General features: G+C 48.6%; 1 pseudogene across 1 annotated transcript in view; it reads right to left on the bottom strand.

The window, feature by feature from the left end:
* The window catches only part of LOC308164039 (differentially expressed in FDCP 6 homolog), a 204341-nt pseudogene that overhangs the window by 133851 nt on the left and 44342 nt on the right, over window positions 1-26148 (bottom strand). The window lies entirely within an intron of this gene.

Raw genomic sequence — 26148 nt, 5'->3', positions numbered from 1 at the left:
GAAGTGGCCTGGTGCCGGGGATAAGAAGCTGTGGGAAACTATCAATACTGACCTGACCCTGTCTCTTGAGCAACTTAAAGGGACAGTGGAAAAGAAGTTGGAGAGAATGGGGGATATCATCTACCAGTATGGGGCAGAACGCTTTGGAGTGCAAGAAAGGAAAGGTGGGAAAGATGTTCCAACTGCACCCGTTTCCAGGAGGCAACAGGAGATCCAGCGCCTCGTCCTAGAAAGAAGACAACTTAGGAAACGGTGGGAAAAAGCCTCTGGAGTGGAAAGGGAAGGCATAAACGCACTTCAAGTCGACATCAAATCACGGCTGGCATCCCTCCGTAGAGCAGAGAACCTCCGGAAACATAGAAGGAAGAAAGAACAAGCTAGAACACGGTTCTATAAGGATCCCTTCAAGTTCCTTAAAAGTATCTTCACAAAGGAAAAAAGTGGAGCTCTAAAAACAACAAAGACAGACCTGGAAAATCACCTGAAAGAAACACACTCTGACCCAAGGCGGCATGAACATCTGACCATTCCCTCTGATATCCCACCAATCGACCCCCCTGAACACCACATGCTGATCAGCCCTCCAACCTGGAAAGAGGTGGAAAACACAGTGCGTCGAGCAAGAACGGCATCAGCCCCGGGGCCAAACGGAGTCCCATACAAGGTGTATAAGAACGCATCAGATGTCCTGAGGTTTCTCTGGAGGCTCATGAGAACAGCATGGCAGAAGAAGATAATACCTAAAGCGTGGCGCAGGGCAGGAGGAGTCCTCATCCCAAAGGAGAAGGATGCAGTCAACATCAGCCAATTCCGTCCAATCTCCCTGCTAAACGTTGAGGGCAAAATCTTCTTTAGTGTCATTGCACAGAGGATGGCCGAGTATCTGAGAAGAAACAAATACATCGACACATCTGTACAGAAAGCAGGAATATCAGGATTCTCGGGGTGCTCAGAACATTTCAGCATGATCTGGCACCAGATCCAAACGGCAAAGGTGGAGAGACGGGACATTCACGTCGTCTTTCTGGACCTTGCCAATGCCTTTGGCTCTGTGCCCCACGAACTCCTGTGGTCTGCCTTCGACTTCTTCCACATACCGGACACCATCACAGCCCTGGTTAAATCCTACTTCCAAGACATGCAGTTCTGCTTTACCACCTCTGACTTTACCACCTCTTGGCAGTGCCTGGAAGTAGGCATCATGGCGGGATGCACTATTTCACCCCTGGCATTTGTGATGGCAATGGAAGTCATCATCCGAGCCTCAAAATGGGTTGTAGGCGGACAGCGAGTTGACTCTGGTCAGCGTCTCCCTCCGCTCAGAGCTTACATGGACGACATTACAACGTTGACCACCACCGTCCCATGCACCAGGAGGCTGCTCAGAAAACTGGAAGAGAACATCAGTTGGACCCGTATGAAGATCAAACCATCCAAGTCACGAAGCATCTCAATTGTGAAGGGAGTGCTCTCTGACCTGAAATTCTTCATCGGCGATGATCCAATCCCAACAGTGTCTGAGCAACCTGTAAAAAGCCTTGGCAGGTGGTATGATGCAAGCCTGAAGGACAAAGACCAGGTTCTACAACTGCGCAAAGATATCAGCAGTGGCCTGCAGTCCATCGATAAAACACAGCTACCTGGAAAGTTAAAGGCTTGGTGCCTGCAGTTTGGACTCCTACCACGGATGCTGTGGCCCCTCGCAGTGTATGAGGTCCCAATCTCAACCGTAGAGAAGTTGGAAAGAGGAGTCACAGGCTACATCAAGAAATGGCTCGGAATTCCACGATGCCTTACCACCATAGGTCTCTACGGAGATAGCATCCTCAAGCTGCCCCTCACCAGTCTCACAGAGGAGTTCAAGTGTGCAAAAACAAGACTCCAGATGACACTGAATGAATCCAGAGATTTAGTGGTGAGCAACAACGCACCAACCTTGACAACCGGGCGCAAATGGACACCAGCCAAAGCGGTGGAGGAAGCAACAGCAGCCCTCAAACATGCTGATATTGTGGGGTATGTTCAGCAGGGAAGAGGAGGCTTCGGGCTAACAGCTGCTCGCCCTGCTTGGAGTAAGGCCACAGCACCAGAACGGAGGAAGATGGTGGTGGAGGAAGTACGCCATCAGGAGGAGGCTGGAAGATGGGCCAAGGCAGTCTCTCTTGCCAAGCAGGGACAGTGGACGCGATGGGACAGTGTGGAGAGGAGGAAGATTAGCTGGAAGGACATGTGGGCCATGGAAGCGAGGCAGTTGAGCTTTATTATCAGAGCTACCTACGACGTCCTTCCAACACCAGTTAACCTTGGCCAGTGGTATGGTGAAGACCCGGGGTGTGCCCTTTGTTCCACGCCAGCCACCCTCAGGCACATTCTTTCAGGGTGCAAAACTAGTCTCTTTTTGCCAGGCTGCGTGTGACGCGTAACTCCGCCTACTATCCTCTACTCCTCCTACTAGTCCGGGTCGGTTTGTGTATAATGGAAACCAGAACAGATCAAAAGTGACCCGACCTGACCCGACCCGACCCGACCTGACCCGACCCGGGCCGACATATGGAAAAGCGGCTTTAGTGTTAAGAGCTAGTGTTTTCAAGTGTGCAGATAATTTCTCTCTCCCAGTTTTCTCGCCAATGATCAATACCTCTGTTTTTTCTTGATTGAGTTGGAGAAAGTTTTGTGTCATCCAAATATTAATATCGGCAATACAGTCTATCAGGTGGTCGATCATCTTGTAGTCGTTGGGAGTTACTGAGATATAAAGCTGAGTGTCGTCAGCATAGCTGTGGTAGTTAATGCTATGCTTCTTGATAACAGAACTGAGGGGTAGCATGTATAGGCTAAAAAGCAACGGTCCTAAAATGGACCCCTGGGGAACTCCACAGGTTGTGCTATAATTTTTTGACTTATGGTCACCAAGGGCTACAAAGTAATCACGGTCAGCCAGGTAAGTCCTGAACCAGTTTAAGACCGGACCTGAGAGGCCAACCCAGTTTTCAAGTCTCTCAATAAGTATGGAGTGGTCTACCGTATCAAAGGCTGCACTTAAGTCTAAGAGTACAAGAATCAAGAGTTTTTTCGAGTCTGCATTTATCCTAAGGTCATTAGTTACCTTAAGCAAAGCGGTTTCTGTGCTGTGGTATGATCGGAAACCTGACTGAAGTGGGTCATACCTATTATTTAGGACTAAGAATTCATGAAGCTGTCTATACGCTGCCTTTTCTAAAATTTTGCTTAGAAAAGTGAGATTGGATATTGGTCTACAGTTTTTTGGATCAGAAGGATCTAGGTTAAAAGGTTTTGGTACCGGTACCGTTTTTAAAGTATCGGTTAGTAACCGGTACCGGATAAAACCCAAACGATACCCAACCCTACCGACAACCCTAATCCCTGATCCAAAACACTCCTGTGTGTGTCTGTCTGTCCCCGGCAAGAAAGGAACACTGACTAACACTGACTAACACAAATGATTCAGATGCCCCCAATGTTCCTCAGGATCTTCACAGGAACCTTTTCATCAGCCCCCCCCCAGAGATACAAACTCACCCCCCCCCCAGAGATACAAGACCCTCGGTGATAAAAGGTGTGCAATCTGAATCAATGAATGTCTTATCATACACTCAGGGTTCCAAGTTTCAACAAGTCAACTTCAAGACCTTTTTTAGACCTCTTTGAATATAATTTTAGACCTATTCGCGACACCATATGATAGCTTTTTGTCATCCTCGAGGTGATGAAATTAGGGATTTGTTGAAGTCATTTATGACTCGTCGCTCCAGCTCCGCATCCGCCAGCCTCTTGTTTCGTCAGCTCCGCAATAAGGCTACACAAGCTGTGAGACAAGCCAAAACTGGCTACTATAAGGAGAAGTTCACAGCTTGTGACTCAGACCCCAACGCCTTTTGGAAAACAGTGAGAGAACTGGAGAACAAACCTTCGACCCTGCCTGTGTCACTTAATGTAGACAACCTTGTAGTCACAGATAAAAGTCTGATGGCTGACATTTTTAACAGTCACTTTACAAATTCTGGTCCTCCTAACCCCGCTCCTATTCCAACGAGCCCTTTGCCTCCAAGCCCCACTCCCCTGCTACACTCACCCTCCAGTCCTGTTTGCCCTCCTAGCCCCTTCCCCCCCGCTCACAGTTCTTCCCCCAGGCCTGTCTCAGTAGGTGAGGTCCTAAAGGAACTGACCTCTCTGGACCCCAAAAAAGCTGCCGGGTCAGACGAGCTGGCGGCGTTCTTTATTAAAACTGTTGACCTGTTGAACCTCTCCCTTCTTTCAGCCAGTTTACCTGCCGAGTGGAAAGAAGCGATTGTGCTCCCACTGTTTAAAGGTGGTGACAAGGCTGACCCAAATTGTTATAGGCCCATTTCCATCCTGCCCTGTCTGTAGGGCTGCAACAACGAATCGATTAAATCGATAAAAATCGATAATGAAATTCGTTGGCGACAAATTCCATTATCGATTCGTCGGGTCTTGTTCCATAACAAACCTACTTCCTGTTGACGCACGCCACGCCGTCTTGCGGAGCCGCCGCGGCGGCTACATTTAAATCATGGCGGAGGCGGAGAAAACGTCTCCACCGAAATCGTCATTAAAAGCTACCCTCAGCAGGGTAAGTTATACGAGTTTAACGTTGGCTGTACCCATGCCATACGTTGCGTTTTGAAGTGAGGATCATTCGTTTCACTGGCACAGCTGTAGGCCTAAGTTAGTTCTTCTCGTTTATCTAATAGATTCTCCCTCTTAATGACCTATTGTATTTTTAGCTTGCTATTCGCATTCTATGCCTTCAGCACCGGAGTATGCTCATAGTCACTTGTATTAGTAAGGAAATGCACTTGTGAGTTCTGGCGAAGCGTCAGCTAAATGACTGTAATGTAATGCGATAGCCAGTGAGTGTTTGCTCGCATTCATGAATTCAATATTGCATGACAAGTGTATTTAGCTAGCTTGCTAACGTCAGTGGTAGAGCAGAGGTGATAAGCTAAAGGCTAGCTAGTGGTAGCCTACCAAGCTACCCGTGAGTTAGAGTGAGGCACTGACTGTAGCCTAGCCTATTGTATGGAGTGAGAGGACACATTGCATTGTTTTGGAGCATATCTGTTATAAAAAAACATTAGTGTCTTGTCTCTAGCCTATATTGCACTTTGGGTTACTGACCTTTACATTACATTATTACCTAAAACAATGCATGTATTGAGCTAGAGTTCAACTACTTTATTGAAACAATCTACCGCCATAGTCCATGGCCTGTTGTTAAACCTATTTGATGTAGCAAAGCCTTTTTTATTTATATTATTTATAATTTTTTATTAATACATATTCATTTTGCACATGCATATGTATAGGCCTGGCTGATTTAGAAAACATAAAATAACATTTGCAAAAGAAATCTGTTTTTTCATTTTTATCCGATTAATCAAAAAAATAATCGATAGATTAATCGATTATCAAAATAATCGTTAGTTGCAGCCCTAGTACCACTAGGCCATTGTGGCGATATGACGGTTTGTAGCCTGCTGCTGATATCAGCACAGTAGTAATATTAATTTATTAGAATATGAACATATAACAATAACTGGGGCTAGTATGACCTACGCATTTAATCGGTCAGCAATTTCTTGCCAAACCATTTCCCTCGCCTTGTTAATTGCGGCAGTATTGCACTATTTTACATCTTATTTTTCCGTCTTCATAAAGATCAATAATTCGGAATGCTGCGCAAATGTAGGACCCCTGCAGAGTGGAGTATCTTCATTTGACAGTTTGACTCTTCGGGGCTCTTTATGTCTGCGTGCACGCGCCCATATCGAGGATTTGTAAGCCAGTGTTCTATGAACACTGATGACACAAGGCTGATCCTCGTTCGAGGAATCACCTGAGGCTTGAATTCCAATTCCGAGTTGCCTGATCGCCTGATTTATTTCAATCGCCGATATACTGATCCACCTTTAGTGGAACGGCCCCCTGGGGCCCATTCCACTAAGGTGGATTATCTTCTAAGTCTCGATAAAGTTCTAAGCCTCGATAATGTTAGCTTGCGTTCGGTTCCATCAATGTGGCTCAAATAATTAGCTGCTTGGTTGAGCTCCTTCTGGTCGCGAGCAGGCTAAAAGACTGGCTAAAGTAATACGTGCGTCAAAAAAGGCTCACAGGCGGAAACTACATCCCGAACGACAGTTCCATCAAGTGTCTTTTAGGAAATATTAGTTCCCACTACACACGAGATAGATAGATTAGATAGTTTGACTGTGTGATAGATAGATAATTTGATAATTTGAAAGTGTGATCGATCGATAGATAGATAGTTTGATTGTGTGATAGATAACCTGATATTTTGAAAGTGTGATAGATAGATAGATCGATGGATAAATAAATTAAAAAGTGTAAAAAATTAAATAAAATAAATAGGTATGTCTATCAACTTGCATTGCTTCGGAGACAGCGGTCTGGCTGGCGCAGTGGTTAAGGCAACCAGCTAGAGTTCTGAAGGTTGCGGGTTCGAGACTTGACTAAGTGTTTTTATTTTATTTTTTACATTTAACCGAAGATTTCATGCAAAGGCTTCAAACACCATTGTAATCGTGTCAGTTCTTGTAAATTAGCCTGCACCATCATTTTATAGCCTACATACTTTTTTGGATGAGATTTTAGATTAGATTCAGACAACGAAATGCAGTAAAAAGTGTGTCCGAAGAGGGATTTGAACCACCGTCTAAAAATGACGAATAGATACTATGGCAGCGGTCGATACCACTAGGTCATTGTGCCGTTATGATGGTTTGTAGCATGCTGCTGATATCACCACAGTAGTCAAATTCATTTATTAAAATATGAACATATAACAATAACTGGGGCTAGTATGACCTACGCATTTAATCGGTCAGCAATTTCTTGCCAAACCATTTCCCTCGCCTTGTTAATTGCGGCAGTATTGCACTATTTTACATCTTATTTTTCCGTCTTCATAAAGATCAATAATTCGGAATGCTGCGCAAATGTAGAACCCCTGCAGAGTGGAGTATCTTCATTTCGACAGATCGACTCTTCAGGGCTCTTTATGTCTGCGTGCACGCGCCCATATCGAAGATTTGTAAGCCGGTGTTCTGTGAACACTCATCACACAAGCCTGATCCTCGTTCGAGGAATCACCTGAGGCTTGAATTCCAATCCCGAGTTGCCTGATCGCCTGATTTATTTCAATCGCCGATATACTAATCCACCTTTAGTGGAACGGCCCCCTGGATGTGCGCTGTGTAGAGACGGGCGGAGAAAAAGGTAAATATTATCCTATGCGATTCAGATTGAGTCTTTAGCCTAGGCTATACATATTGTACATTATGTTTGTGGGTGAGCAGCTTTGGACACTTTTATTAGGCAGAGAGATTAGAAATGTTGAACAAACACGTTGACATTTCCTCATGCGCTACTCTTCTTCTTGACACAAAAACACGAACAATGTGTGTTTTGTTACATCTCATTAAAGTCGTATGAATCAAGCGGTATTCACATATAACATTTGAAATCACTGTAAATCTGTCAGGTTGTGACTTTAAATGGTGAAATCATTTTTTATTTAAATACCTAATCACAATTGATTGAAGCTCCATCAAATCCACGAAATCTCAAATGTACCTTTGTAGCCTATATGTATGTATTAATAAACTATAAAGCAAACAGCACCTAACAAAGACAAACATCTGTTTCTCTTCTAGTGATCTCTCATCACCCATGAATTTCCCAGGCCTACCCCGACCCAGCGCTCTGGACCCAGGTATAAAGAGGAGAGGAGAGTGTGGAGCGGCTCAACCGTTGTACATATCAAATGACCGACGCACGTCTAAAGTTTGGAACTACTACACCCAGCTGAACGGGAACCATGTTGAGTGCAATGTCTGTAAGAGGCAGTTGTCTTTTCATAACAGCACAAGTTCGATGAGGGAGCATCTTGTCCGCAGACATGGTATACGAGACAGTGATAACACCATGGTGGCCCCGATCCCAGCCACATCCCATCAGCCCATGGCCCAGCCCAGCTGCACCACAGTCAACACCTGCATGTTCCAGCCATCTTTGACCGTCATCATCAAGGAAGAGCAGCAGGACCCTGACGTCTCTGCTGAACCAGGGGAGGCCAAACGTGCACGGATCACATTCGCTAACCCAGACGTAGGAAGTGCCGCAAACGCAGTACCTGTCTCCAACTCAGATCTGGAGACCTCAAACTCACACACTGGATTACCATACAGTGTGAACAACAACAACAACAACAGCGTTAGTAAAAACAAGGAATGTCAAAAACAAGGTATCAAGGAATGCAGTAACAAGCGTGTTGGGGTCCTTACTGACCTCATCTTAGAAATGGTGTTCAGGGACTTGCAACCGCTGTCTGTGGTGGAGGAGAAGGGATTTCGTCTTTTATTGAGCTGCTTAGAACCACACTACCTGGTGCCCACTCCCTCCCAACTTGGCAGCCTGCTTTGGTATCGGTATGATGCTCTCAAACAGCACCTTCAGCAGTATCTCCAGTCTGGCCTGGCACCTCGTGGCCTAACTCTTTGCACTGAATACTGGCAGTCAGTAGCTGGCTGTGAAGTGGGAGGAGGCGGTTGACTCTTCTTCACTGTAAGTGCACATTTTGTTGACAAAAACTGGCGCTCGGCCCATTGTGTGCTAGAGACCCGTCCCATGCCAGACTTCAGAGAGGAGGCCAATGGAAGTATCAATCAATTTGGGGACACCCTGAAGGCAATTCTCTCTGAATTCAACCTCCCTGAGAACTTTGTTTTCTGTGTTGTGCACGACACTCCCCATACTCTCTCTGAGCCCAGAGGAATTAAGAATACGGGACTTGATAGAGAAAATCTAAATTATTTTGCTGATCAAAGCCAGTCACCTCAGAATCTCCCAGAGGGCTGGGTAACATTGCACTGTGCAGGGGAGGCCCTCAATCTTTGCATTCAGGAAGGCCTGTGGATGGAGCCAGCCAGACAGGCTCTTTCAGAGGTCCGTAGAATCATCTCACATTTCCAGCACGATGCCCATGCTGCCATGGCACTGAGCCACAAAGCACAGGCTGCAAATAACGCAGGTGCTCGTTTGGTCTTGGATGACCCAGGCCGCTGGGCAACTGTCATTGACATGTGTGAGGGCCTGCTAGAGCTGAAGTGGGTGGTGAGCTCAGTCCTGGAAGAGCGGAAAGCTGCTCCTAATTTGGCGGACCACCAGTGGCGGCTCCTACAGGAGCTGGTACCTGTGATTAGGACGGTGCGCATTGCTTGCTCTTTTTTGAGCGAAGACATAAATGCCCCCATCTCTGCCCTTATGCCATGCCTGCATGGTGTATCCCATGTCCTGGCACAGCATATCGCAGAGAGCAGCTGCCCTGTGGCTCGGGGGGTCATGGAGAGAGTGCTGTCTGGGATCGAGAGACGATGGAGACTGGATAAAGAGGACGCCCTGCTGGACAGCCCCGCTATTCTCTCCTCCTTCTTGGACCCGAGGTTTAAGGAGCTGCGCTTCCTCAGCCCATATGCACGTAGCAAGCTGCACGATAAGGTGAAGGAACTGTTATCTGCTCAAGCACAAATGTAGGATGGGGAAATGAGCGTTCAGAGTGATAAAGGAGGTGTTGAGAAGGAGGAGGAAGACGAGGATGGAAGAGGAGGGGGAGGGATGAATATGGGATCTGAAAACTCTGTCAAGTCCAGAGACGCACCACCGGATTCACCGGTTTCCTTTGAATCGAATGAAGACTCAGACGTTATCGTGTTGCAACCGAAGGTGGATTCCATAACAATCCAGTCCCAAGTGAGTAAAGAGGTGCAGGGTGTCAGCCCACTCTGCAGCTCTGCAAATGGTCCCAAGCGAGTGAGCACCGTGACAGGACTGGCTAGCCCGTTAAAAGTGAACTTAACCAGCCCAGTGTCCCGGAGCATGTACGACATCCTGTTAGGAGAGGACCCCACAGAGCGAATGCCAGAGATCCACCAACAACTAGAGAACTACATTGCAGAGCCACTCTGTAGACGCAGTCTGTCTCCTCTCCACTGGTGGCGCTCCAAGGAGCGTCGCTTCCCTGCTGTGGCTAGGCTGGCCCGTAAGTACCTGGCCATCCCTGCTACTGCGGTGCCTGCAGACAGAGCCTTGGCTCCTAGAGAGAGTCCAGTTGCTCAACGCAGAGCCACGCTGGGGCCCCAGCACTTGGACCACATTATTTTCCTTCACCAGAACTGTGACTATGTGGAGCGACTGATGGGAAGGTCCCTGGGGGATAGAGAGAGAGGCAATGACAGGAATGGAGGCAATCAAACAAGAGAGACTCTATATCAGTCTTTAGTGTCATATGAGAGCCAGGCTTGGTTGGGAGGGGAGGAGCAGTGAACTGCATTATGATTATTGTTTTCAACAAAAAGTGCTGCATAGGCTGGTGGTGGCTTTTTGGTATCTAGTGAAAAAAATAAAGTCCACTACATAGTTAACTACTGGTATTTGTGCAGCTTGTTGGTATTATTAAAGCCATTTTGTGATGTGTATTTTCATGTACAATATTGTTTGCATATCTACATCCCAGGAATACAATGTGTTATAAAATGTACTTTGTTATCGTCCTTGTAGTGCTAAGAAATCAACATACAAAGTTGTACCCTGCCAAAAGCTTGTTATTTCATTTCAAGTTATTTGTTCTATGGTCAATCCAGCTGAAGAATAACAACATGCATGTTGTCTTGTCTGGTTTACATAAAGTTAAGACACTGGGTTAAAAGCCTTTATTTGTAGCATGTACATATGAAAATGTCTCAAAAACTAACTGTGTAGAAATGTTGTGAGAAATGTTTGATTATAGAAACAGTGTCTAATTAAATACATTAAGGAACCTTATCTTGTACTTGTATTTGTTATGCACACCTTGAAACTGGAAAAGCCAAATGTGGTGGAACCCCAGAGAAACAGAGACAGAGGCCAGGAGAATATATAATGATTTATTATGGATTATATAAACAAAGAAATAGGCCCTACACTAACTAGTGGAAAAATAAACATAATGTGTGATGCAGGCGATAGTTATGGGGTGTGTAATTATACTATGTGTGTGTGCGTGTATGAGGTCAAGGGTGTTGTATTATGTGCTGCGATACTACCCTAGTGAGCAAAGTCCGAGATCCTTTTCGGGCCAGGGAGAGTGATCCATGAGAGAGTAGTCCAGAGGGGAGTCCAGGGGTCGAGCCAGGGAGGGAAATCCAGATGAGAGTAGTCAGAGGGGGTCCAAACAGAAAGTTATGTCCAAGCGTTGGATCTCCGTCTGTAGCAGGGTTAAGTAGGCGGCTGTCCAGGTGGTGATTGGGACAGCTGGGCTGAAACGTAATAGCCCACACCTGCTGCAAACAGAGCCAGAGATCCGGCCCACTCAATCCGGCCGGGAGGGGGCGCCAGAACGAGGCTCACGGGGGCGTGTCGGATTAGGAGGCACAACAGTACCCCCTTCCTCAGGGGAGGCACCGGACGACGGACCCAGGGCCCCGGGGTTGGCTCGGTAGAAATCCTCCAATAAGGACGGGTCGGCGAGATAGGACGCAGGCACCCAAGTCCGGTCCTCGGGCCCGTAGCCAACCCAGTCCACTAGGTATTGAAACCCGCGACCCCGGCGGCGGACCTCCAGTAGTTTGTTTACCGTCCATACCGGGTCCCCATCATCCAGGACACGGGGCGGCGGCGGAGCCGGGCTGGGGGAAGACAAAGGGCTGGCGGCCACAGGTTTAAGCTGGGAGACATGGAACACCGGGTGAATTTTGAGGGAGGGAGGAAGGGTCAAACGTACCGCCGTGGGGTTGACGATACGGTCCACGGGATAGGGACCAACGTACCGGGGGTTGAGTTTCCGGGTGGAGGTTTGGGAGGTCTGGAGGGGCAGGTCCCGGGCCAACAGCCAAACCCTCTGACCTGGCTGGTAGTCAGGGGCCGGCACCCTCCGCCGGTTCGCGCTCCGCCGGGCGCGCTCGGTGGCGCGGAGCAACGCCGCCCTGGCGGTCCTCCACACGTTGCGACACCGGCGGAGATGGGCCCTGGTGGTTGGGACCGCCACCTCCAGCTCCTGTTGGGGAAACAGAGGGGGTTGGTAACCCAGGGAACATTCGAATGGGGACATACCAGTGGCGGCGCTCTCCATAGTGTTGAGGGAGTACTCCACCCACGGCAGGTATTTCGCCCAGGAGGAGGGATTGTGGGCGGAGACACATCGGAGAGCGGCTTCCAGAGCCTGGTTGGCCCGCTCGGCCTGCCCATTGGACTGAGGGTGGTACCCGGAGGTGAGACTGGTGGTGGCCCCAATGCCTCTGCAGAAGGCCCGCCAGACCTTGGAGACGAACTGGGGGCCCCGGTCAGAAACCACATCCGAGGGGATCCCGTGGAGGCGTACGACGTGGAGAGTTAGGAGGTCCGCCGTCTCGGCCGCTGTGGGCAGTTTCGGGAGGGGAACGAAGTGGACCGCCTTGGAGAACCGGTCCACGATGGTGAGAATGGTGTCGCACCCCTGGGAGACAGGGAGCCCAGTAACAAAGTCCACGGCGATGTGCGACCACGGTCGGCTGGGCACCGGGAGAGGCTGCAGGAGACCCGCAGGAGGCCGATGGGAGGCCTTACTACGGGCGCACACCGTACAGGCGGCCACAAACTCCCTGGTGTCCCCCCTGAGATTGGGCCACCAGAACCTCCTCCCGATGAATGCCGCCGTCCGCCGCTCGCCGGGGTGGCAAGCGAAGCAGCTGGAGTGGCCCCACTCCAACACCCTGGCTCGGACAGCTGTAGGCACAAACAAACGGTTAGGGGGTCCGGTCCTAGGGTCTGGTTCGGCCCGCTGAGCCTGTCTCACCAAAGCCTCGACGGGCCAGGTTACGAACCCCACCACCCGGGACGGGGACAGGATGGTATCTCCCCCCTCAGCGACACCCGAATCCGCCTTGGGGAACTGGCGGGAGAGAGCATCAGCTTTGACGTTCTTGGAGCCGGGACGGTAGGTAAGGGTGAAGTCGAAACGACTAAAAAAAAGAGCCCAGCGGGCTTGTCGAGAGTTGAGCCTCTTGGCGGACCCAAGGTAAGTGAGGTTCCTATGGTCAGACCACACCAGGAACGGTAGTTTGGCTCCCTCCAGCCAGTGTCTCCACTCCCTCAGGGCCTCGTGAACCGCCAGCAGCTCCTTGTTGCCCACGTCGTAATTTTGGGCCGCGGGTTCGTAGCGCCGAGAGAAGTAGGCGCAAGGGTGTATCTTCTGGTCCTCCCCCGACCGTTGAGAGAGGACCCCCCCGATCCCCGTGTCCGAAGCATCTACCTCTACGATGAACTGTCTCTCGGGGTCGGGGTGGATCAGCACTGGCGCGGAGGAGAACAGGTGTTTTAGTGTGCCGAAAGCGGTCTCAGCAGCGGCGGTCCAGCAGAAGGGCCGTGAGGTGGAGGTAAGCGCAGTGAGCGGCGCTGCGACCTGGCTGAACCCTTTAATGAACCGCCTCACAAATCCCGCGAACCCCAGGAAGCGTCTAAGTTGGGTCCGGTCCGTGGGCTGAGGCCACTCCACGACGGCCTTGACCTTGGCAGGGTCCGCCCGCATCTGTCCGTCCTCCACCACATTACCCAGGTAGGTGACCGAGCTGGTGTGGAAAACGCACTTCTCCCCCTTCACGAATAAGCGGTTCTCCAGGAGCCTCTGCAGGACTAGCCGGACGTGCTGGTGGTGCTCCTCCACGGACCGAGAAAAAATAAGAATGTCGTCAAGGTACACAACAACAAAAATGTTTAACATGTCCCGAAGGACATCGTTGACCAGGGCCTGGAAAATAGCAGGGGCATTAGATAGACCAAAAGGCATGACGCGGTATTCAAAATGGCCGAGGTGGGTGTTAAACCCGGTCTTCCACTCGTCCCCCTCCCTGATGCGGACTAGATGGTAGGCGTTACGTAGGTCCAGCTTGGTGAATACCTTGGCATGGGTGAGGGGTTCGAAGGTGGAGCTAATGAGGGGAAGGGGATAACGGTTCTTTACAGAAATGTCATTCAGAGCCCGAAAATCAATGCAAGGTCTGAGCCCACCGTCCTTCTTGGATACGAAGAAGAATCCAGCCGCGAGGGGAGAGGAGGAGGGCTGGATGATACCAGAGTTGATGGACTCCGTAATGTAGTTACGCATCGCCTCCTTTTCAGGGAGTGAGAGGCTGTAAAGTCTACCTTTAGGAAGGGTGGCACCAGGCAGGAGGTCTATAGGACAGTCATACGGGCGATGGGGTGGAAGGGAGAGTGCCTCGTCCTTGCTGAACACCTGGGCTAGGTCGTGGTAGATGTGAGGAACCCCGGTGAGGTCAGGCGGAGTGATCTTAGACTTGGGGTCGCTAGAGGGAGACAGGGCGGAGCGAAGGCAGGAGGCGTAACACGTACCTCTCCAGCCTAGGATCTGGCCCGAAGCCCAGGAGATGTGAGGTTCATGTCTCTCGAGCCAGGGTCTACCCAGCACCAGGGGAGACGTGGGGATCTGAAGGACAAAGAACCGGATCTCCTCGGTATGATTCCCGGAGATCGTAAGAGATATAAGCCCAGTGGTGTGGGTGATAGTTCCTAGGGAACGGCCATCAATGGCCCTAGGCATGATGGGGCGGTCTAGAAGGACTAGGGGGATGCCCGCCTGGTGGACTAAGTTTTCATCGATTAGACAACCATCAGCCCCGGAGTCGATGAGGGCGCTGACAGACAGGGTGTCCTTCCCCCAGGTGAGAGTGGCAGGGAATAGGCGACTGGGGGTGACCTGGGGCTGAGAGAGAGAGGTGTTGCTCACCAGTATGCCCCCTACTGGTGAGCTGGGTCTTTTGGCCGGACAGGACACGCCCGGATGATGTGCCCCTCCTTGCCGCAGTACAGGCACTGCTTGTTGAGAAGCCTCCGTTCTCGCTCCTCTCGCGAGAGCCGAGAGCGGCCGATCTCCATGGGCTCCCCAGCCCCGGAAGTAGCCACAAGAGGAGGCAGCATGGGCAGAGAAGGGGGCGGGGTCGTTCCGGCGCGATCGGTAGTGGGGCGCGTGACAGCTCGCTGGACGCGGTCGGTGCGTCGTACCTGGAGGCGTGCATCCATCCTAAGGGCCAGGGTAATCAGCTCATTAAGGGTGCCGGGATCGTCGCGCACCAACAGGTCCTTGATGGAATCATGTAACCCCTTGTGGAAAAGGCTGAGGAGGGCTCCGTCATTCCAGCCTGTCTCCGTGGCTAGAGTACGGAACTCGACCATGTACTCGGCTACAGAGCGGGAACCCTGGGAGATGGCTAACAAGCGGCCGGTTACATCCTGCCCGTCCTGGGGGTGGTCGAACACGAACCGGAACTCCGCTTTAAACAGGGGGTAATCCGTGGAGTATCTTGAACTGCTCCCGACAGCGGCTATGGCCCATTTGAGCGCTTTGTCAGCGAGTAGAGACATGATAAACGCTACCTTGGCCCCGTCGGAGGAGTACTTGGAAGGCTGGTGCGTAAATACTAATTCGCACTGGGTCAGAAAACCCCGACAACAATCAAAGTCACCATGGAATGGAGCGGGGCTGACTAACCTGGGTTCCCAGTGAGCGACAGGAGGATAGAGCGAAACAGGGTTCACAGGATCGACCGGGGGATTAGTCATCTGCCCAGATATGGAACTCGTGTCAGGGGGTGGTCTGCTGCCAGCGGCGATAAGGTCCAGAGAACGCTGGATGGAGGCGAGAGACCCGGACAGGGCGTCCATCTTCGTCTCGAGACTATTTACAGCCCCGACGGTGGCACGGGTGGTATTCTCCAGTACGGCTATCTGGCCTTGGACCGTGGGGAAGGCCTTCTGGAGCTCGGCCTGCAGACTGGTAAGTTGCGTAGCATGGCTATTTACCTCTCTGCGTAAATCTACGACTAATGGGAGAACCCCAATACCCGGGGAACCACCCTTGTTCTCTGGAGTTCCACCTTGGCTCATAATGGCTTGGACATACTGTTATGCACACCTTGAAACTGGAAAAGCCAAATGTGGTGGAACCCCAGAGAAACAGAGACAGAGGCCAGGAGAATATATAATGATTTATTATGGATTATATAAACAAAGAAATAGGCCCTACACTAACTAGTGGAAAAATAAACATAATGTGTGATGCAGGCGATAGTTATGGGGTGTGTAATTATACTATGTGTGTGTGCGTGTATGAGGTCAAGGGTGTTGTATTATGTGCTGCGATACTACCCTAGTGAGCAAAGTCCGAGATCCTTTTCGGGCCAGGGAGAGTGATCCATGAGAGAGTAGTCCAGAGGGGAGTCCAGGGGTCGAGCCAGGGAGGGAAATCCAGATGAGAGTAGTCAGAGGGGGTCCAAACAGAAAGTTATGTCCAAGCGTTGGATCTCCGTCTGTAGCAGGGTTAAGTAGGCGGCTGTCCAGGTGGTGATTGGGACAGCTGGGCTGAAACGTAATAGCCCACACCTGCTGCAAACAGAGCCAGAGATCCGGCCCACTCAATCCGGCCGGGAGGGGGCGCCAGAACGAGGCTCACGGGGGCGTGTCGGATTAGGAGGCACAACAGTATTCTTAAGCACTGTCAGTGTGCTCATCAACACTCTCAAAAGAGAACACATGACTCAGGTCAAGGCTAACAGTCTTTTTGTAAAAAATAATAATAATAAAAAATAAATAAATAACTAATATAAAATCCAAAATAATAAACTCAGGCCAAATCCGTTTTTGAGGGGCAACAGCTCAGTCAATAACTGATCTTTTTTCAGGTACCCATGAACTGACTCTGTTTTAAATTATTATTTTTTAGAAAGCAATATGCCCACTTAGGTTCTCAAATTAAGGGGAGGCTACCCCCCCTAGACTTTGCCAATAGGCAAAAAAAGAAAGAAAATAGATATCACTATGAACACATTCCCAGTTTGTTATGTACATAAAAACTAAGAAAAAATGTATTGCAAGTTTTCTGAATGGTATTATTGTTTATGTTTATTATGCAAATTAGATGCTAATTGGACCCAAATCTCCAGGATCACTCACACCATCATATGTGTCAATTTTTTTTTTATTTTTTTTTATTTATGTTGACACATAAGAAAACAAACTTTGCACACAGCTGATTGTGTCTGTCCTCGTATCAGCCCATACATCAGGAAATACTGTCCATAGTCATAAAAAATCTATTTTCGCCATGGTTTTGGTATAAAATGTACTATAAACAGGGCTATGAATGATATATCATCAAACTCTTGTGTGTAAAGAAGCAGAATATGGATAGGAAGAAATGTGGAAAGTTTGGTCTGTTTTGGTGCAAGGAAAATCCTTGTGTGTGGACAAGTGTGTGGACAAACACATAAAAACAAATTTTCGGGAAAACAGACTCAAAGTTTTGTATTGTGAAATATGAAACATTTTTATTTGAAACTGCTATTCACAAACACAAAACCTAATCAAACCATTAGCAATAAACATCCTAAACACCTGACTGATAACTGAATAACATAAACTGAACAGAAATGCACACAGGCTACAAATAGTGGCTGTTATGGAATAGAAAGTGTCTCCCTCTCTCACAAACCTCTGGCACCACCATGTAATCAGCACACAGAACTACAGCCAGCCAGCCAGCCACACACACACACACACACACACACACACACACACACACACACACACACACACACACACACACACACACACACACACACACACACACACACACACACACACACACACACACACACTTGTGTCAAGCCTAGTTACAGAACCTGGTACTGGTGTGTGAGCACATCTGCCTCTCCTGTGTGTGAGAGAGGGACAGAACCTGGTACTGGCGCCGCAACCGAGTCGGGGCTCGGATATGTGTTCGGCGGGCCCGAGCCGATTCAGGAAATATTAGAACGGCGTCTGTGGCTCGTACGGTTGCGACGCAGCGGTACTTTGACCTGAAGTGCCTAGGCCGAGAAGCCTGAATTTGAGTTATTTTTAAATGCTTTTCGGTCAGCGCGGCCGTTCCGAGGCGCAGAGACGCACCGTTTTCGACGAGGTCATTCGTAAGGGGCTTGGCACCCGTACTCTGTCGAGTTTTTTCTGCTAGGCGCGACCGAAGATGTTCGACATTTGTGAAAACCAGACCTCTAGCTCACTCAGGAGGGGAGTTATGAATTCTGGCCACAGGAGGCCATACAATGGGCTAGAGACTTGAAATCACTTTTGGCTGAAAGCTGGCATCCCACTGATGGTGTGTGTCTTTTTCTGTTCCCCTGGCTACATAGGAAGTGTCCCAAAGGTGAGCCTAAAGTTCAGGAGGTCGCCAATGTTAAACGGCTGAGTGGGGAGGGGTAGTGAGTGACTAAATTGAGTGCTGTTTGGTGATACATTGGGCTAGAGATCTGAAATCACTTTTGGCTGAAAGCTGGCATCCGACTGATGGTGTGTGTCTTTTTCTGTTCCCCTGGCTACATAGGAAGTGTCCCAAAAGTGAGCCTAAAGTTCAGGAGGTCGCCAATGTTAAACGGTGGGTCACAGTGATTGACTAAATTGAGCGCTGTTTGGTGATACATTGGGCTAGAGACTTGAAATCACTTTTGTCTGAAAGCTGGCATCCCACTGATGGTGTGTGTCTTTTTCTGTTCCCCTGGCTACATAGGAAGTGTCCCAAAAGTGAGCCTAAAGTTCAGTAGGTCGCCAATGTTAAACGGCTGAGTGGAGAGGCTAGTTCCGCCTTCCGCGTCACATGGGACACGACAACCAATCACATTCGAGAATTTTCGCATCAACCAATAGAATCGCATATTTTAAAAGAATGCAACCTATCTATTTTAGTGATTGGTTGCTGATACAAGGGGCGTTGTAAATTTTGGAAGCGGCCATTTTGAGCACAAGAAACACATCTTTCAAACAAGGCCAGGCTTGATGTATTTCAGACAGCAGCCGTTTCGGTAACGCTGTGCGTAAACTACTAACTTTTGGCGAATTTATGAGGATTTTACGGACGCATGCACCACAATCAAGTAAAATAAACAACCAAATGTGTTTTTGTCGACGTTGTATTGTCACTAATATGAAAGAAAACATGTTTAGGAGGCAAAAGAGCAACTCATCTCAAAATCGGGGAAAAATGGGAAATTGCGTTTTGAGGGGGGTAGCCTTGCTTAAATAGATAATTAAATAGATATGAAAAATATATGTCTCTATTGTGGAGTTGGATCCCAAGTAAAGGTAACAGTGACACAATCACATATTCCACTCTTAAAATTAATTATAGAACTAAAACAATTTCAGGTCAGGTTGCTCTAAAAGAAAACGTCATGTTAAAACATCCCAAACAATGTGAACTAAAATGAACTGAACAGCGCTCCAACAGAAGAGAATTGCAATGGATATTCAACTGAACATCACATTATTGCAGCCTTCGGTCTTTTATCATTCTAACCTCTCTTTAGTTTCACACATCATTCTTAAATTATTCACCTAAATAATTACTGGACAACCCATAAACCTAGAAGTTAACTGTGGGGATGTGTAAATTGCTGGTTTTCACTCAAACAGCTAAACTGAGACAGTCCAGATCTATGTACTATAGCAGGTTCCTCTGGTGTGTAGATGAACTATGTACTATAGCAGGTTCCTCTGGTGTGTAGATGAACTATGTACAGGGGACAGGGACCTGGTGTGTAGAGGACAGGTATAGCAGGTTCCTCTGGTGTGTAGAGGACAGGTATAGCAGGTTCCTCTGGTGTGTAGAGGACAGGTATAGCAGGTTCCTCTGGTGTGTAGAGGACAGGTATAGCAGGTTCCTCTGGTGTGTAGAGGACAGGTATAGCAGGTTCCTCTGGTGTGTAGAGGACAGGTATAGCAGGTTCCTCTGGTGTGTAGAGGACAGGTATAGCAGGTTCCTCTGGTGTGTAGAGGACAGGGACCAGGTCAGACCCGGGCTGGGTCCTCTGCAGGACACGTCCTGGACCAGCCTCGCCTCGTCAGCCACTCCCTCTCCTGCTGCCGGTGGGTCTTCATATGAGCACTACGACTCTTCACCCTGTCAAAGACTCTGGACAAAATGTGTGTGTGTGTGTGGGAGGGGGGGGGTGGACGGACAGACAGACAGACAAACAGACATGAGTGAATTTGGAGGAACAACGAGCTAAACTAGTACTCAAAAGGAGAGAGTAGGGGTCAATGAGCCAGCATGGCATGACTACCTAGGGGCAGTTCAAGACGACAGCGATATAGACTGGATACAATTCTCATGTGACAAATGGAAAACCACTTCTTTATATCTGTATTTCTTCCTAGAACATTCTGAACTTTGCTCCCCTAGTGAATACAACGTTTTCTGTATGTTTCCACTGACCGCCCACACACTTGACAGGTGTACTGACCGCCCACACACTTGACAGGTGTACTGACCGCCCACACACTTGACAGGTGTACTGACCGCCCACACACTTGACAGGTGTACTCCAATGCACCTCCTGTAGGCTGCTCCTCCTCCAATCCTCTGGTTCTGTCTTGCTTGGTTAAGGACCTTCTAGCGCCACACCGGCCTGTCTGGTTATCCTCAACGTACCCAGGAGACCCCGCCTGCTGCACACAAGGCATGATGGGTATGACTGCGCTGAACAGTGGTTGACTTACTGATCATTGAAAATGGTACTCTATGTTATTAGTATCTATTCCCCCGAAGTATGCCTATTTGGTGTATCCATAGTAACAGTGGTAACATGTAGTGTATACCCAACTAGGGTGCATCTAATTGTTGTCTCTATAACATATGTAATACTATACTCACAGACTCAGCTCCAACTCCTTCCTTTCTGTCGGAACCTCGGTTGTGTTGCTTGAACTTTTTGAGTTTCTTCATGGCGTAGTAGTACTCCACACACTGGGACACTGACTTAGACTGCAGCTGTGGTGGTGGGAGACAACTGACTTAGTCTGTAGCTGTGGTGGTGGGAGACAACTGACTTAGTCTGTAGCTGTGGTGGAGACAACTGACTTAGTCTGTAGCTGTGGTGGTGGAGACAACTGACTTAGTCTGTAGCTGTGGTGGAGACAACTGACTTAGTCTGTAGCTGTGGTGGGAGACAACTGATTTAGTCTGTAGCTGTGGTGGTGGGAGACAACTGACTTAGTCTGTAGTTGTGGTGGAGACAACTGACTTAGTCTGTAGCTGTGGTGGAGACAACTGACTTAGTCTGTAGCTGTGGTGGAGACAACTGACTTAGACTGTAGCTGTGGTGGTGGGAGACAACTGACTTAGTCTGTAGCTGTGGTGGTGGAGACAACTGACTTAGTCTGTAGCTGTGGTGGAGACAACTGACTTAGTCTGTAGCTGTGGTGGAGACAACTGACTTAGTCTGTAGCTGTGGTGGTGGGAGACAACTGACTTAGTCTGTAGCTGTGGTGGAGACAACTGACTTAGACTGTAGCTGTGGTGGGAGACAACTGACTTAGTCTGTAGCTGTGGTGGTGGAGACAACTGACTTAGTCTGTAGCTGTGGTGGGAGACAACTGACTTAGTCTGTAGCTGTGGTGGAGACAACTGATTTAGTCTGTAGCTGTGGTGGAGACAACTGACTTAGTCTGTAGCTGTGGTGGAGACAACTGACTTAGACTGTAGCTGTGGTGGAGACAACTGATTTAGTCTGTAGCTGTGGTGGTGGGAGACAACTGACTTAGTCTGTAGCTGTGGTGGGAGACAACTGACTTAGTCTGTAGCTGTGGTGGAGACAACTGACTTAGTCTGTAGCTGTGGTGGAGACAACTGACTTAGTCTGTAGCTGTGGTGGTGGGAGACAACTGACTTAGTCTGTAGCTGTGGTGGTGGGAGACAACTGACTTAGTCTGTAGCTGTGGTGGTGGAGACAACTGACTTAGTCTGTAGCTGTGGTGGAGACAACTGACTTAGTCTGTAGCTGTGGTGGTGGGAGACAACTGACTTAGTCTGTAGCTGTGGTGGAGACAACTGACTTAGTCTGTAGCTGTGGTGGAGACAACTGACTTAGACTGTAGCTGTGGTGGAGACAACTGACTTAGTCTGTAGCTGTGGTGGGAGACAACTGACTTAGTCTGTAGCTGTGGTGGGAGACAACTGACTTAGTCTGTAGCTGTGGTGGAGACAACTGACTTAGTCTGTAGCTGTGGTGGAGACAACTGACTTAGTCTGTAGCTGTGGTGGAGACAACTGACTTAGTCTGTAGCTGTGGTGGTGGAGACAACTGACTTAGACTGTAGCTGTGGTGGTGGAGACAACTGACTTAGTCTGTAGCTGTGGTGGAGACAACTGACTTAGTCTGTAGCTGTGGTGGGAGACAACTGACTTAGTCTGTAGCTGTGGTGGTGGGAGACAACTGACTTAGTCTGTAGCTGTGGTGGGAGACAACTGACTTAGTCTGTAGCTGTGGTGGGAGACAACTGACTTAGTCTGTAGCTGTGGTGGAGACAACTGACTTAGTCTGTAGCTGTGGTGGAGACAACTGACTTAGTCTGTAGCTGTGGTGGAGACAACTGACTTAGTCTGTAGCTGTGGTGGAGACAACTGACTTAGTCTGTAGCTGTGGTGGGAGACAACTGACTTAGACTGCAGCTGTGGTGGAGACAACTGACTTAGTCTGTAGCTGTGGTGGGAGACAACTGACTTAGTCTGTAGCTGTGGTGGAGACAACTGACTTAGTCTGTAGCTGTGGTGGGAGACAACTGACTTAGACTGCAGCTGAGGTGGAGACAACTGACTTAGTCTGTAGCTGTGGTGGAGACAACTGACTTAGTCTGTAGCTGTGGTGGGAGACAACTGACTTAGACTGTAGCTGTGGTGGTGGGAGACAACTGACTTAGTCTGTAGCTGTGGTGGAGACAACTGACTTAGTCTGTAGCTGTGGTGGGAGACAACTGACTTAGTCTGTAGCTGTGGTGGGAGACAACTGACTTAGTCTGTAGCTGTGGTGGAGACAACTGACTTAGTCTGTAGCTGTGGTGGAGACAACTGACTTAGTCTGTAGCTGTGGTGGAGACAACTGACTTAGTCTGTAGCTGTGGTGGAGACAACTGACTTAGTCTGTAGCTGTGATGGAGACAACTGACTTAGTCTGTAGCTGTGGTGGAGACAACTGACTTAGTCTGTAGCTGTGGTGGAGACAACTGACTTAGTCTGTAGCTGTGGTGGAGACAACTGACTTAGTCTGTAGCTGTGGTGGGAGACAACTGACTTAGTCTGTAGCTGTGGTGGAGACAACTGACTTAGTCTGTAGCTGTGGTGGAGACAACTGACTTAGACTGTAGCTGTGGTGGGAGACAACTGACTTAGTCTGTAGCTGTGGTGGAGACAACTGACTTAGTCTGTAGCTGTGGTGGAGACAACTGACTTAGACTGTAGCTGTGGTGATAGACAACTGACTTAGTCCTCTGTCTGTCTAAACCCTGTCCAGCTGAAGTTCAACTGACTGTACCTCACAGTACCTCACTGTCATACCTCACTGTGAATAAGCTGGAAGTCCTTTTCATGGGTGAGTAGAGCTTTACGGATAAGTCTCTTTTCATGAGAACTCCAATGGTCTGACCCTGTAAGTCATAGGCTTAAAGGTGATAACAACCAAGGTAAGAGGACCACATACTGAAACTGTTTAATATATCGCTTGCTTTGTTTCTTCTTAACATCTAAGAAAATAGAATCATGTTTTACAGCAATCGTGCCACGACATCAGAGCTATGGAGTTGGGTACCTGGATAGTGATAGTTACTCAAGGGGTGTGTTGAGGAACGGAAGTCTCCTCTGATTAACAGTAGATCCAGTGCAGCCTAGGGACACATGTTAGACCATTACTTATTCTGAATCAAGATTTTCTTTGTTTGGAGCTTAAGATAGCTGTACTCACTGCTCACCAATATGTCTCCCTGCACCTCATGCAGACAGTGAAGGGCAAACTCTGTGTTGGTGCCCCCTCCTGGCAGCACACTGGAACAGCTCAACTCCATCAGTTCAGTCACTGGAAACACAGTGAAGTAAGCAGTCAAACAACAACACCCTCTCTAATAATAATAATAATAATAATAATAATAATAATAATAATATAACCCCCCGAAATGGACTTGCAGTGTCGGACATTAGCTGCTGTGTTTCTGCATGCGTGCGCGATTCGAAGAGGCAGCCACCAGAGACAGAAAGCTCAAAATAAGTCCACTCCCCTAAAACACCCCAGGCAGTATTTGTATGCAAACCAAGTGTTGGGTAGGACATTTTTTAAGGTGATTTTTCCAGACCAAAACAGTGTTCGTAAATCAAACATTTTTTGAAGCTTTTAGAAAGCTTGAATGTTACATACTGGACCTTTAAGTGTAGTGTAAATCATGTTTGGTTTCCAACATTGGGTGGACTTACTACAAGTACAGTCGCTCAGTTTAGCTTTAGACCAATGTATCACCCAATGATGCGTACAGCACACATGAGAACGGGAGAGAAAGACACACCTCTTCTCTGTGTTTCCGGGTTGCTGGATATGTCTCCCCATGGAGCCCACACCAGCTGAGCAGGGTGGTCGTCGTAAAGCATCAACAACACGTTACGAGTAGGTGGGATCTCAGCCTGGAAGCGTTGGCCCACATTGATCCTCCTAGAAATGACAGGCCCAACAGTATATATGGAATATGTGATTGTGTCTCAACAACTGAAACATTCAAACTTTGAAATCAAACATGGGGAAAAACATACGGCTGTATGCTGGCGACTGTGTCATCCATCACCATTGAAATCCCATCTGTTCCATCTGAGGATCAGAAGCGACACAAATACAAACACACTGTCATTCTTATAACTATGACAACCATATCTGGATCTTCCATTGTGGATAGAAACACACCTAAAGTGGCGGTGTAGGTGGGAGGAGGAGGGCCGGGGGGAGGCGGAGGCAGGGTGTTGAAGTACAGGCCCGTCCCTGGGCGCAGGGGGCTCAGCATGGGCGGGGGTGTGTAGGGAGGAGGCTGGAGGCCGGCGTTCACCAGGTGATCTGCCAGGTACAGCGGGGAGCGTAGCTGGCTGTGGTAGCCACCCGCTGCACGCCACCACAGACCCGCCCCGCCCTCCTCGCCTAGGGGCCTCCATGGGGACGGCGGGGGAAGCATGGGAGGAGGGATGATGAGACTCTTCAGGAAGTCAAAACGGCAATTTCTCTGCAGCCTCCCTGCACTGTCCTGTGGTTCCTCTGTCTGTTAAGACAACCAGAGGTTTCAGTATGTTAAGACAACCAGAGGTTTCAGTATGTTAAGACAACCAGAGGTTTCAGTATGTTAAGACAACCAGAGGTTTCAGTATGTTAAGACAACCAGAGGTTTCAGTATGTCTGTTAAGACAACCAGAGGTTTCAGTATATCCAGTTGATTGTCTGTTAAGACAACCAGAGGTTTCAGTATACCAGTTGATTGTCTGTTAAGACAACCAGAGGTTTCAGTATATCCAGTTGATTGCTTTGTTTCCCATGTTGCTCTCCAGTAAATAAAGATGCAAGCTCAATGTTTTTCATCTCACTTCCCGGTTTATTGATTATTAATAACTTTGCACTGGAAATGTAACCTTATTCATTTGTAATTCTACAATACTTACATGGAGTGTATCTGAATGTGCCATGTCAGAGTCAGTCTTTGCAGAGACTGGAACTGAGACAGGAATGACCAGTGGAGACAGAGGCACATGGTCTGATCGAGAGGGAGACATCTGAAACGTGGGTCTTCTCTCTTCAGGCTGCAGGGAATATCCACATTGCCACATAAAGGCATCAGGGCTTCAGATCTATTCACCATACAGCCATAATGAAGTTACCTAACAAAAATGTGCTTACTCGCCATCCTATACATTGCCCTTTACCTCGAACAAAAGTATTAGTATCAGGATGTAAATAACAGCACCGGGAGGCGACACAAATCGCAACAGAGTTTAGACAAAACCACGCCCACTTCCGCATGATGTGCGCGTCGCCTGCTGCGTTGCTATGGACACCGCAGCTCTCGGCCGTAACCCTAACCCTAACCATAGCTAGCATACATTTTCCTAACCCTAACCCTAACTGTGATCCAGCATCAACATCTCCCTCTTGCCTCCATCACGCATCGTGTATGTCAAATGGCCGTGGCTTCGTCTAAACTCTGTTGCGATTCGGGTAC

This window comes from Nansenia antarctica, assembly GCF_963989245.1.
Source record: "Nansenia antarctica genome assembly, chromosome: 8".
Classification (NCBI taxonomy): Eukaryota; Metazoa; Chordata; class Actinopteri; order Argentiniformes; family Microstomatidae; genus Nansenia; species Nansenia antarctica.
Note: the sequence above shows the minus strand (reverse complement) of the source record. Positions and strands in the feature narration are given on the sequence as shown.